This window comes from Lissotriton vulgaris, chromosome 2_1 (genome assembly GCF_964263255.1).
Source record: "Lissotriton vulgaris chromosome 2_1, aLisVul1.2, whole genome shotgun sequence".
NCBI classification, from domain to species: domain Eukaryota; kingdom Metazoa; phylum Chordata; class Amphibia; order Caudata; family Salamandridae; genus Lissotriton; species Lissotriton vulgaris.
Window position 1 is genome coordinate 2,096,941,533 of NC_141687.1, and position 14,164 is coordinate 2,096,955,696.

Below are 14,164 nucleotides of genomic sequence, written 5' to 3' on the forward strand. Positions count from 1 at the left end.
AACATCCTCTGTGTGTGTGCATTGCTCCCTTCGCCCCGTCCCACGGCGGCTTTTGCGTGCCGTTTGTTGTGGAGGGCAGGGTCGGGCGCCATCTTTCTTGAGTACCGGATCCCGGCATGACCGTAGGCAGCTGTCTAGCTGAGGGAGGGGCTTGGGACATAAATAGCAATGGCAACTCCGACGTGCAGCGGGCGCGCCGTCTGCGGTCCGAAGGAGCGCCAAAGGAGGGCCCGTCTGTGCCTGTCCGTGCACCGGACGTGCTTAGTGTCAGACCCCCTGCTCATCCACTCTTGATGCGAAAGGGCGCTAGGAAAAGGTATGCTCGTAACGATTTATTAGCACTTAATACATCAAGATGCGGGGTGGGAAGCCATTGGGTGGTTGCTGACTGCTCCTCCAAGAAATGCCTAGCCTGTAATTTCAGTTTCCACCCCACTGACATTAGGTCCGCACCAGAAAGTACTAATCTTACTCTGATCAGAGCAGGGCTTATCAATGCTCGGTCCCTGGTTAAGCATGCGGCCGATGTCTTTGAGATTTTGGCGGATAACCAATTGGACGTTTTCTTTATCACCGAGACTTGGCTCAATGATACTTGTGCTCCGGTGGTTGAGCTAGCTGTTCCCCGGGGCTTTAAAATCACGAGGGCAGACCACCTGTTAGGAAGAGGAGGCGGTGTTGCCGTGATATATAGGGACAAATGGCTCTTCTCCTACGAGCCCTCCGATGATTTGGGTAAGGGGGAGATGCTTCAGTTTTCCCTTGTGCTTAAACCTCACTTCACGTTGGGAGGTACGTTGTTGTACCGGCCTCCAGGATATGCTGGCCAATTTTTTGATGCTCTGGAGGAGGTTATTGTGCCCCGGGCACTGAGATTCACGAAGTTTCTCTGATTCCACGGAGGCCCGTCATTTAGATGACGCCCTGAATCTTGCCCAGCTTAAACAATGGGTTGAGTCCCCAACACACATGGGCTGGCACTTGCTAGATCTAGTCTGTTCTAATTTTAATATTTTGCTGTCATGCCCTGAGACCGTGACTTGGTCAGATCATGAGTTGATTAGGTTTTCCTGGTACTTCGATAAATCCACAGGGGCCGGGGATACTCCTTCTAATGTCCACCCAAAGAAGATCATCCCAGCCTCTCTTGCTGACACCCTATCCCGTGACCGACCTCTATTGGGCTCTGAGGTGGGCAAGGCTGTAAGGAGCTTTAACACATGGGTGGAACAGGAGGCGGCAGCCTCTGTGAAACAGGGTTGTATTAGCAGAATGCGCTTTTCCCCCTCAAAGCCATGGTTCTCACATGCTCTACGCGAGCTGAAATTGGGTTGTAAAAAACTCGAATGTAAATGGAGGCAGGGCTATCAGCCCGAGGCAAAAACTGCTCTGAGAGCTGCACAGAGAGACTATTATGCTGCAATTAAGACTGCAAAAGGCAGCTATTACGCAGGAAGAATTGCAAAGGCCAGCAATAATAGTAAAGACATTTTCTCCATTGTACAGAGTTTCTTATAGCCCTGTGCCACACAACCTCGATTGCCCTCTTCTAAAAAATGGTGTGAAGAGCTATCCTCCTTTTTCATTGAGAAAATTGCAAAGATTCAGGATGGTCTGATTATTGTCTGCCATGACCACAAGACCCCATCGGTGCTGCATCCCTTGCCTGCGCTTAAACCTGCTGAGCAGTTTGAGTTTTTTTCCCCATCTGCAGCAGCAGATATCCTGGTAGTATTAAGGTCCATGAAGTCGGGGTCCCCACCGGATTCTTGTCCGGCCCGAGTGCTTGGGGGAGTGGCTGAGACAGTATGTGGGGAGGTCACTCAGATATTTAACCTCTCCTTTTCTACTGCGACTGTCCCTACCTGTTTGAAGCAGGCTAAATTATTGCCGCTTCTAAAAAAATCCGGGATGGATCCAGCTGCCCAGTCAAGCTACCGGCTTATTTCTTTGCTACCGGTGTTGGCTAAAATTTGCGAAAAGATGGCGTTTTGCCAATTGGATAATTTTGTTGAGACCTCTAATGCCTTACATGTGGCCCAATCGGAATTTCGGGCAGCATTCAGCACCAAAACAGCCTTGGTTGAGGTTTCAGAGGCTATACGGGAGTGCCTGGACGGAGGCGGCAGAGCGGTTCTGATTTTATTTGATCTCTCTGCCGCCTTCGACACGGTGCCCCACAGGCTTCTTCCCACCAGACTGTCCGCCATTGGCATTACTGGCTCGGCTCTCGACTGGCTGACGTCATTCCTGAACAATAGGACTCAGCAGGTTTGGATGCCACCGCATGCGTCCTCGCCGAGAATACTCTCTACTGGAGTTCCGCAGGGGTCTACACTTAGCCCCTTGCTTTTTAATGTTTACCTGACCCCTCTGATCTATTTGGTTGAGCATCTGGGGGCAAAAATATTTGCCTACGTTGACGATACCCAACTTTTGTTTACCTGGCCAGGTGACAATTTGGATACGTCAGCTGTTCAGCTCTGTCTCTCTTCTGTTGTTCGCTGGCTCGCACGTGCACAGTTAAAGTGAATTGAGGAAAAGTCTGAAGTCCTCTTTTTTGGAACCTTCCCCAGCAACTTTAGAGATCATCTATGGCCACCTGATATTGGCTGCCCCAAATCTATGGGAGGCCCGGCTAAGAATCTGGGTGTTTGGTTCAGAGATAATTTAAAATTTGAGGACCATGTTAAAAAACTTACAGGTATCTGCTATGGCACCCTGAAAACTTAGCGCAGATTTTTCCTCTACTTCCTAGGGAAGCTAAAGAGACAGTGGCGCTTACCCTCATTCTATCTAGGCTTGATTACGCCAATGCTTTGTTCAGTGGCCTTCCATCCTATCTGATCAAACGACTCCAGGTGGTTCAGAATGCGGTAGTTAGACTCCTCTTTAATATTCCTAGGAGGTCTAGCGTCCGCTCCCACCTGTGTAGTCTTCACTGGCTTCCGGTGGCACAGCATATCTTGTTTAAATCGCTGGTCCTCTCTTTCAGAGCGACACATGAGCTAGGGCCACTGTACCTGAGAAAACGCTTTTCTATGTAAGTCCCTAATCGCTGCCTCAGATCAGCCAACCAGTGTAGGATGGTCCTTCCTAGATTCAAGTATGCTAGGCTGGGGGGCAGTCTATATCCGTTACTGCAGCCAGAGCCTGGAATGCACTCCCCTTCCACCTCCGCGCACCTCAGAATATTGTATAACACATGAAACACAGGGGGTCTAACAGCCAAATTGAGAGGCTACACTGTCGATACTAAGTCAACAAGATCTCAAAATATCTTTATCGCACACACATGGCGTATTAATAAGGATAGAGAAGGAAAAAAGGGTAACACTACATGCATAGAGAAGACCGGTACATCATCGATTATTCGCAAAATGGCTGATTAATCCACAACAGATTGTAAAGGGTTTCCATCAAATTAGACTCAATGATCAGTCCTATCATTTGGCCAAACCCATGTGCAAATGAGGCTGGTCCCCTGATCAGTGGGACACTCAGCTCCGCACCTTATTGTTGTATCAGGATTTGGTCCACCAAATACACAAACCGTCCATGACGACTGATCTTTTGATGGTAAAGTAAGAAGAAATAGTGCAACAAACAAGAAAGTGATTTAAAATAGGATGGAATGTCCTCCTTCTAAATACTTTATTCTGCGGACTGGACACGCCTCCTAATTAAAAAAATAGAACAGTGCAAGAGAAGACAGTGACAATAATCTGTCTACATAAGGGCCAACATGTTTCTGCCTAACGGGTATTTAATCCCTTGGCATTCGTCAGGGCTTCTGCTCGTATAATAGTTGCACTCCTAATAGTGAAATATAGAATTCACCACCATCACCAAAACCAAATTGTAGTAAAACTGGTTAGAAACGGTACAACCTGTAACAACCATGGACATTAACCCTCCGATTCACAATGGTTACTGTGAATTCTGTGAAGGAAAACGTTATATCATTAGTACTGTATTCGATGCATCAGTCTCATGTGCATAGTGTGTCACCAAGCCAACCAATAATGTGTGTCAGAAAATTAATTTTTATGCTTACCCTTTGTGGTAGGGCAATAGACCTCACCTCACCTGGACACTGCTCAGGTACTAAGAGGCCCCACGCTACAAAGATATAGGGAAAACAAAAGAATGTAGCAAAGTACTGTAAAGAAATTTTTTCTCTTTATACCCTGCCTATGATCATTCCTATAACCAAATGCCCTGTATCTAGAGGCAAAACATATGAGGTAGATAAACACCCCTAACTCAGTGTACTAAGCCTCAAAATGACCCAGAAACTCGACTAAGACACCAAACTTTAAGGAAGATTAAAACTCCTTTGTATACTTATTCAGGAATTTTACAACATACTGATCTTCAAAACCTGTGATTTCCTAAAGTTTACAACATAGTATAGCTAAAAATATTAAATATTCTAAAAATATTCTGTGGTAGCTGCTCACCTTTCCGTCGGTACCTCAAGCTCCCATCTGAGACTTGGGGGAGGCACCGATATGACATCATATGGTAGTTCTGAGCACTTCCTCTCGCGAGATCTCGCGAGATTTCGAGCGTAAAGTAGTGCCCTTAGTTTTCTTATGAAAATAAAGACCAATAAGGCTTACTTCACAATAAATGTCTGATAATAGTGTCCTTGCCACTAATATATACCAATTGAAGGGACACATGATAAGATTGCCACTATCTAGTATACATCTTAAAGGTGGAGGGATACTTCACTAACAAACCCTCACTAGACTACTTATACTAGCATCTCCTACAGATCGGTGCCTCCCCCAAGTCTCAGATGGGAGCTTGAGGTACCGACGGAAAGGTGAGCAGCTACCACAGAATATTTTTAGAATATGTTTAGCTATACTATGTTGTAAACTTTAGGAAATCACAGGTTTTGAAGATCAGTATGTTGTAAAATTCCTGAATAAGTATACAAAGGAGTTTTAATCTTCCTTAAAGTTTGGTGTCTTAGTCGAGTTTCTGGGTCATTTTGAGGCTTAGTACACTGAGTTAGGGGTGTTTATCTACCTCATATGTTTTGCCTCTAGATACAGGGCATTTGGTTATAGGAATGATCATAGGCAGGGTATAAAGAGAAAAAATTTCTTTACAGTACTTTGCCACATTCTTTTGTTTTCCCTATATCTTTGTAGCGCGGGGCCTCTTAGTACCTGAGCAGTGTCCAGGTGAGGTGAGGTCTATTGCCCTACCACAAAGGGTAAGCATAAAAATTAATTTTCTGACACACATTATTGGTTGGCTTGGTGACACACTATGCACATGAGACTGATGCATCGAATACAGTACTAATGATATAACGTTTTCCTTCACAGAATTCACAGTAACCATTGTGAATCGGAGGGTTAATGTCCATGGTTGTTACAGGTTGTACCGTTTCTAACCAGTTTTACTACAATTTGGTTTTGGTGATGGTGGTGAATTCTATATTTCACTATTAGGAGTGCAACTATTATACGAGCAGAGGCCCTGACGAATGCCAAGGGATTAAATACCCGTTAGGCAGAAACATGTTGGCCCTTATGTAGACAGATTATTGTCACTGTCTTCTCTTGCACTGTTCTATTTTTTAATTAGGAGGCGTGTCCAGTCCGCAGAATAAAGTATTTAGAAGGAGGACATTCCATCCTATTTTAAATCACTTTCTTGTTTGTTGCACTATTTCTTCTTACTTTACCATCAAAAGATCAGTCGTCATGGACGGTTTGTGTATTTGGTGGACCAAATCCTGATACAACAATAAGGTGCGGAGCTGAGTGTCCCACTGATCAGGGGACCAGCCTCATTTGCACATGGGTTTGGCCAAATGATAGGACTGATCATTGAGTCTAATTTGATGGAAACCCTTTACAATCTGTTGTGGATTAATCAGCCATTTTGCGAATAATCGATGATGTACCAGTCTCCTCTATGCATGTAGTGTTACCCTTTTTTCCTTCTCTATCCTTATTAATACGCCATGTGTGTGCGATAAAGATATTTTGAGATCTTGTTGACTCAGTATCGACAGTGTAGCCTCTCAATTTGGCTGTTAGACCCCCTGTGTTTCGTGTGCTATACATTCAGTTAGTGCTGGGGATAAAATCAGGTGTGGGTCTTTAAAATATATATCCCTTGGACCCTATTTTAAATGGTTTTGTTTAATCCCATCTCAGAATATTGACCAATTCAAGAAAGGCCTAAAAACTCATTTGTTTAATTTAACTACCTAACTGCTCCCACCGCCTTTTGCTTCTGCTCTCCTCACATTCCTTCACACGCCAGGATACTCGCGAGTAACAGAGCGCGCTACAAAACACTCCATAATAATAATAATAATAAAAACACTCTCAGTGCTGATGAAGTGCGGTTTTAGAGGAAGGCACTGTTGTGCCAATAGTGCAGCAAGAGGCATCTGGATTGTAGCCTGGGTCTGAAAGGCTTCCCAATTCAACTGCTGGACTCTGGGTTCACCCAAACATGGTGCAGCCCCACTCTAGGGCTATCCGGTAGACTCCCATAAAACTGGATGAGTTGAAGAGGTTCTTCGGTTTTACTTTTTTGATGGGCTTAATAAGGAAGCCGTCGCTGTCTTCATATTGGTCTACCAATCTTTGATGGCAACCGCTGTATTTCCTAAAACCATGAATCATAATCGGTATTTGCTTCTTCTTCGGATGTTGCATTTTATTGATAATGCTTTAGTGTAGCCATGAGATTACCCTGATTGTGACCGTCTTTTTAAGGTTCGGCCTGTCCTTGATCTTGATCACTTTGTAGATCAATTTTCAGAGATCTATGTTGCAGAGAAAGACATAGCTGTGGATGAGTCTTTGGTCTGTTCAAGGGCTGATTGGTTTTTAGGCAGTACTTCTCTATCAAGAGGGCACTTTATGGAATTAAGATGTATATGCTGTATGAGGGTAGTACTGAATATGTATATATTTACAGGATCTACACCAGTAGGGATTCCAATATTCACCCCTAGCTGTCCGTCCACTTTTGGAGTTGCAGAGAAAATTGTGTGGGAACTTGGTGACTAACGTTTTAAAAAAGGTTACCATTTATAAGTAGATAACTTTTACACTGATGTGCAATTGTTCAGAGAATTGTTCAAAATGGACACTGTTGCTTGTGGCCCAATCTGCTCTAACCGTAAAGGTTGCCCAAAAGTGCTTGTTTGTAAAAAACTTGAGAAGGGGTAGTGCAGTGCCCTGCGTAGCGATGAACTTTTAGCTCCGAAATTTCTGACAGGAGGGATGTCTTTATGCTGGCTAACAGCCATTATCAAAGTACTTCATCTGTGACTTTTTGGTACCTGGTTTTTGCAGGGCGCAAACCTGTGTGCATTTTAGGCTACAATAAGCACATGGGTGGGGTGGATAGAGTAGATCAGAGGTGTGAACCATACACTGCTGTTCACAATGCGTTTGGTATTAGAAGTTGGCTATCCAATTATTTCATTTAGCAACCTTTAATGCTTATGTTGTATTTAAGGATTGTTCTCCTGAGTCAAAGATGACACTTGTTCAGTTTCAGCAGTCTCTGATAGGCAGCCTTGTTGTAGTGGAACATTCAAGACTACCTAGAGAAGCAGCGGTGGAGGATGTTCCTGGATTGATGGATTGTCACTTTTTGATCACATTCCTCCCATGGTCAAAAAAACGTTCCCGCTAAGAAATGTAGTGTGTGCCTGAAGAGGTATCCTCAAGGCGAAACGTATATACTGCCTCTATTGTCCTTTTAAGCCTGGGCTGTGTGTGCCCACATGTTTTAAATTGTACCACACAGAATGGAGTTTTTGGTTGCAACTGTGAGTGTAAAAGTAAACTGACTGGTGTTATAGTTTTATATTTTTTGTACATATTTAATGGTTGGCATTAATATGATGTATTTAGTTAAAACTGTTGTGTTTGTAGTTATAGTTTTGTATCTATTGCCAATTAGTTTGTGTTTTCTTTTTTGCATAAAAAATGTGATGGCTGTGTGCGAGGACTGATGCTTGGCTGGCAGAGTGCGTGGATTGGTACTTGGCTGGTGGTGTGCTTGGAGTGACTCTTGGCTGACGGTGTGCATGGAATTGTTCTTGGCTGGTGCTGTGCATGGATTGGTGCTTGGCTAGCGGTGTACGTGGAGCAGTACTTGGCTGGCGTGTGCATGGACCGATGCTTGGCTGTTGTTGTGCGTGGCTTAGTGCTTGGATGGCAGTGTGCATTGACTGGTGCTTGACTGGTGATGTGCATGTACCAACGTTTGGTTGACGGTGTGTGAGCGGTGACTTGCTGCTGGTCACTATACACGCACTGCTAGCCAAACGCCAGTGCACACACTCCCTCAACCATCAGCCAGTGTGATTGCTGTGTGATCCATGTGGGTATATGATAGTGATGGGCCCTTGAATGACACTTTCTGTTGATGTGAACTTTGTAATGTGGTGGGCCCTCGGCTGGTGTTGTAAATAGACTAGTGTGTGTCACGTGTGAAATGTCTGTGATCAAACCCTCAATTTCTTATGAATCTTCTCTGAGTCTCATAGCCACTGAGGCAAAACAAAATCTATATTTGAAATTCAGATTCAAAATTTTTCCAGAGCTGCCAGACACTAAAAACTGGGAAAGTAGCACAAACAGCAGTGACAATTGTACATGCAAACTGGGTGGTCAAGATACAGGAATGCATTTTATGCTGCGTTGCCCCGCGCACTATGGGGCTTCATAGGCAGATGCTTTGACTACTTTTTTATTTAAAACTGCAATGTAAGGAGATGCAGGTAGGCACTGCCTTTATGTCTAAGTACAGATTCAGAGCTCTGACTAAATAATGTGCATCTTGATATCATCCTGGTGTGGAAACTAACGTGAACTGTCACCCGTAGAAGGCTTAAAAGCTTAAATGAGGACTAATTGTACCTCTGGACGTGAAACTTGTAAAAAATATTTACCTTTTTTTAGTCGTAACTAATGCATTTTCCTATATTTTCATTTGGAAATTGTAATGTTTTTCTATTTTATTTTTGCATGTTGTATTCTACTTTTATGTCTTTCAGGATGAAACAAATAAAATACCTAATGCTCAAAATAAAAAATAAATTGAGCAGTCAATGCAGGTCAGTCGTTAAAGAAGGAGGGAAAATCTTCTCCTTCTAGCATTAAGAGTGAGCGATAGCGTCAAGTAATGAACAGGGAAGAGCGAAGAACCTCCTCCGTAAAAAGAAAACTACATTAATGTAAGCTCAAAAACCCTCAAGGGTAAGTACTTAGAGTTGTGCATCCGGATAGGAAAAACATGTGGGGCCTCATTCATGAGGTTTTGCCGTAGGGAAGCGCAGCAGGCCTTCCTGCTGCGCTTCCCTAGGGCAAAAGAAAAGGGCAGGAATGCGCCGTATATATAAGATACGGCACATTCCTTTCCTTTTCCCTGCGCTGGCGTACAATAGGCTGCCTGCGCCAACACAGGCGCCATTGCACAATGGTGCAAGGGTGCCTGCGTTGCGGGGATAATTATTTTTGTACAAGAAGGGAAACCTTTCAGTACAAAATAATCACCAGAGGCTTTTCCTCTTTCAATGTGTGCTGCATTCTCACATAGAAAAAGAAAAAACAAGGAGAAATAAAGGTATTTTTCCCCGTTGCACCTCCCTTACGCCTCACCTGGGGAGGCGTAAGCTTTTGACATTGCCTCAGATTTACGATTTCTCCTAAATATGGGGCAGTGTCAAAAGGCCATGGATGTTGCTGGGAACGCCCCATCAACACCCATTGCACGCCCCTTTAACGCAGAACACTGTGTTAAAGGGACTGATATTTATCAAGCAGCATTAAGCCAAAAAAAAGTGGCTTAGTGCGGCCTGATAAATCACTCAGGCTTCTGCGCCACTGAACGTCACAAAAAGTGACGTTCCGATGGCGCAAGGGAGCTCATAAATGAGGCCTGTGGTTTCTGATAATTCGAGAAAAGTAATTTTGCTTTAATATTTGAATGCGTTGGTAGTGGTGCTTCATAATAAATTGAGAATATATAGATGTAAATTAAAAAAATTCACATGTGAGTAAAACAACCTAAATAAAGCAAAAGTCATTTTATTCAAAACACGCATCCCCGAACAACACCGCAAATGTTCATACTATATTTGAATGTAATGAGGAATTAAGTAATCCAAATTCAGGAACAACAATACATGTTGCAGCATTGGTGATTACATTTCTATACACTAATACCATTAAAATGGCAACGTATATAATGGGAATCGGGGCAGAGAACTCAGGTCTTGTGCAAGTTCTATCAAAGTTATTAATTTAGACAGAATCTCTTGCCAGTTTCACTTAATCACACCCGCGCTCAGACGAAGAACCTTTTCAGATGTGATGGATTTCTTGTTCAGGGAGCCTGTTATAATTGGGCAGGTGATCTCTCCAAAGACAGATGTCCAATTACAGGAATGCACGGAGGGAACTGGTTACAGCAGGTGTGGAAGATGTACCAGAGCTGACTGCGGGGGGCAAACTGGCCTGTACAAGGTCAAATGTAGAATGAAAGAATACCAAAGATAAAAAAAAGTCATAAGATAATACCACCCACGCTTATACTGCTCAACACACTCTACCATTCGTGTGGTCCCTAGGCGCTGAAAGTAGACCTTAATTAATACCCAAATCAATTGTATTCATTTTATAGAACTTGGGTAAAAGCAGACTAGACCGTCCAGGTTTCAAAGTTGTGACCTTGAGGTGACACAAATAGCTCTACTATGGATGACTTAATCTAATGAGCTGTCTTACTGACTGCTTGCTGTGTCCTTATAGAAATTCACTTTTCAGCCATGGTCTCTACTCCTTGCATTAGTATCAGCCTTGTCCTTTTACATGAAAGGACACGCAAAGCATCCTTTTATTTTTGACCGCTGCGCACTCGAACCAGGTACAAAAGCACCGTGGGCCTTATTTATGAAGGACTTGCGCCGCCGGTGCGTCACTTTTTCCCATGTTAAAAGTGACTCACCGGCGGCGCAATCCTTCATAAATAAGGCCCCGTGTATGATCACCCCGGTGCAGTGAGTGATTCTGGCGGAGGGGCTTCAGGAAGGCCAATCTTTTATTTTACATTTTTCCCCAACTGAAGGGCCACATTAGTTTTATTTTAGCATGACGCTGAAAACAGCATTATTGTCTTCCAATTTCAGGTTCAGTCGGCTTGAGCCCTTGCTTTTGAGAAATATATCTACCATAACTGAACCGTATTTGAGCAACATGTCAAGACCTCCGTTCATCTGAGTAACTTTATAACATTGTGTCTCAAGTGCGAATGCATTTATAGAGCCAATAATAATAATATTAATTCCATGTTACAGCATTAGTGATAGCAAGTCTGTAGTTATGGTAAAACTAACTGCAATTTCCATGGGAAATGTTTTAAAACATTTTATTTACTGATCACTTTGGCAGCATTTGACAAAGTTGCGAAAAATATGACAGATGGTTAGTTATGTTATGTTATTTAATTTTAAAGGACGTACAATTACCCGGAGGTTTCCCGGCGCCATCAGACACGAGCAGAATGAAGAGAGAGATACTTATTGAATAACCAAGTTTTTAAGTATTTGCGGAAGTTCGCATAGATGGTTTCATTTTGAAGTGACATAGGAAGCAAATTCCATAGAGAGGGACCCAAGCAAGAGAAGGATCAACTGCCCATTCGCAACAGTCTGGTTCTGGGAACCACAAATTTAGCCTGAGTGGAAAAGCGAAGGTGGAGCGGTGGGTGGTAAGGGTGGACTAAGATATTCAGGTACTGTAAATGTAAATTGATACTTGTATAGCGCACTACTCACCCGCAAGGGTCTCAAGGCACTTGTGCAAATACCGCTGTGGAACCCATCCTGGCTTTCCCTGTGAGGCGTCCACTCCTGGGCACCCCCAAGGTGGAGCCCAGGCATCCTTAGCGTTGTGGGGGCCGTTGTGGAGATTAAGCTAGCTATTGCCCAGAGTTGCAGAGTGGGACTCCATGAATGGAATAGGCACCGAGGCGAGAATTATCAGGTCCGTGGAATTTTGAGCCCAAGACCCGCCGCGGCAGGGAATTGAACCCTGGTCTCGGGATAGACCTCTGCATCATGGTCTGCAGCTCTAACCATTGAGCCACACTTCTCCGCTGGGGTGCTGTGCCAGATTTGATTTTGTGCATATAGCTAATAACCTTGAATTTTATGCGGTTTTCGGCTCTGAGCCAGTGAAGGTCGTGGAGTGTGCCAGAGATGGGGGCCATTCTAGAGACCTGGAGGAGCAACCTAGCCACTCTAGGTTTCCACATCCAACTTAGGCCTTTATTTAGAGGTCGGTGGGTGGCCCACCAATCACATAGTTTAGAGGAGTCTATGGCCTCCACCTCTGCCAGAAACCACCCGCAAGGTTGAACATTCTTACCTGCCTACCGCTCTAAGCCATCAGACTAACCTCCCCTGTGGCAGTTGCTCTAAAAGCTGAAGAGCTTGCCAAGCCAGCACAGTGTTGAGCAGGCTTGGCATTTTTGTTTTTCTAGAATAAACTCCCAAAGCAGGAGTATTTTTGGGGGAAAACAAGAATTTAATAGCCCTGACCCACAAGTATTTTCTCCAGTGAGTGGGGGGCAATGAGCTATTTCTCTAGCCCGACCTGCTATGCATTGCCTGATAGTTTAGAGCAACACAATTTAGTGACAGTCATCTATCCTTAAATAGGACGGGTCAACAGTCAGTATGACTGGGCATTCCATTCGTAATTGAGCAGCCAGGTCAAGGGTGCTTATTAACTGCCAGATCCTGAGACCAGTGGAAACCCTGTGGTATCCCACCACTAATCGAGTTGTGAAACCATAAATTTGGCCGGGCAAGTGACCCACCAGTTTATGATGATTCACCCACTCTGACAAACTCTAAATGAAGGCCTTTGTTTCCTCCTTTTAAACTTCATGGATATTTGTAAAAGGGTGTTTAAAATGATTTGGGATAATCTAAAAGAAGCATGTTCAATACTGATTTTTGATATTTATAAGACTGAAAACTAATAAATGGAACCAAGAAGATACAACTTTACCGTAGTACCTCTTTTTTATGGGCTAGCTTGATAGCACAGCTTTTGCCAGACATTTACATGATAATCACCAGATGAAGGTTTCTTGCTCCACCCATACTTTGGGAGCCATGGGTACATGTTTTGATTGGGCAGAAGTTGTGTGCTTATACAAATAAGAGCTTGTCCTACATGCAGCTGCGAGCATTTTATTTATTTATCCAGGTGCCAGAGCTTGAACATTCTGGCTCAAGCACATGGCATTGGAGAAGTGTGGCTCAAATGGTTAGAGCAGCAGACCCTAATGCAGAGGTCTGGTCCGGGACCAGCGTTCAATATCCGCCTCGGCGGGTCTTGGGCTCATTTTCCTCGGACCTGATAATTCTCGCCTCGGTGCCTATTCTAATCAAGGGTCCCACTATGCAACTCAGGGCAATAGCTTGCTTAATCTCCACAATGGCCCCAACAGTGCTGGGATGCCTGGCTTCACCTTGGGGGTGCCCAGGAGGGGACATTCCACAGGGAAAAACCAGGAAGGGTTCCTAAGCGGTATACGGACAGCACCGGGACACCTCCGTTGGAGGTAGCTGTGCGCTTTAAACAATGGCATTTACATTGTAATACTATTAAAGTGTCTTAGGTAACTAGATAATTTACAGTGTTTTACTCTGACAGCAGCACAGTGTGAAGGAGGGCAGTCATTAACCTACATAGATCTTTCAGTCTGGATTGACAGTGCAACTACCACTTGACCTTATGTGATCAACGAAAAAAAGTGCTTCCGAATTCTACTGCGAGAGGAGCTTAGGCTCCACCCACATATTAGTCACCCAGAGTACAGGATGTTATAAGGGTGAATTATTGTGCTTCCACTATCATGCCACCTCACATGTATACAATGCAGCAGGCCTGAGCTGGTTATAGTGGCAAGGGAATGAGCAGGGATACAGGCCTAATCTGTTTATTATGAAATGTTATGATGCAGCCAATACACCTAGGGCCAGATGTAGGTAGGCATTTACCGGTCGGTAACGGCCGAATTCGGCCGTTACCGACCGGTAAATGCAATTTGAGATGTAGGGCCCTGTATATTACAGAATCGGTAAATT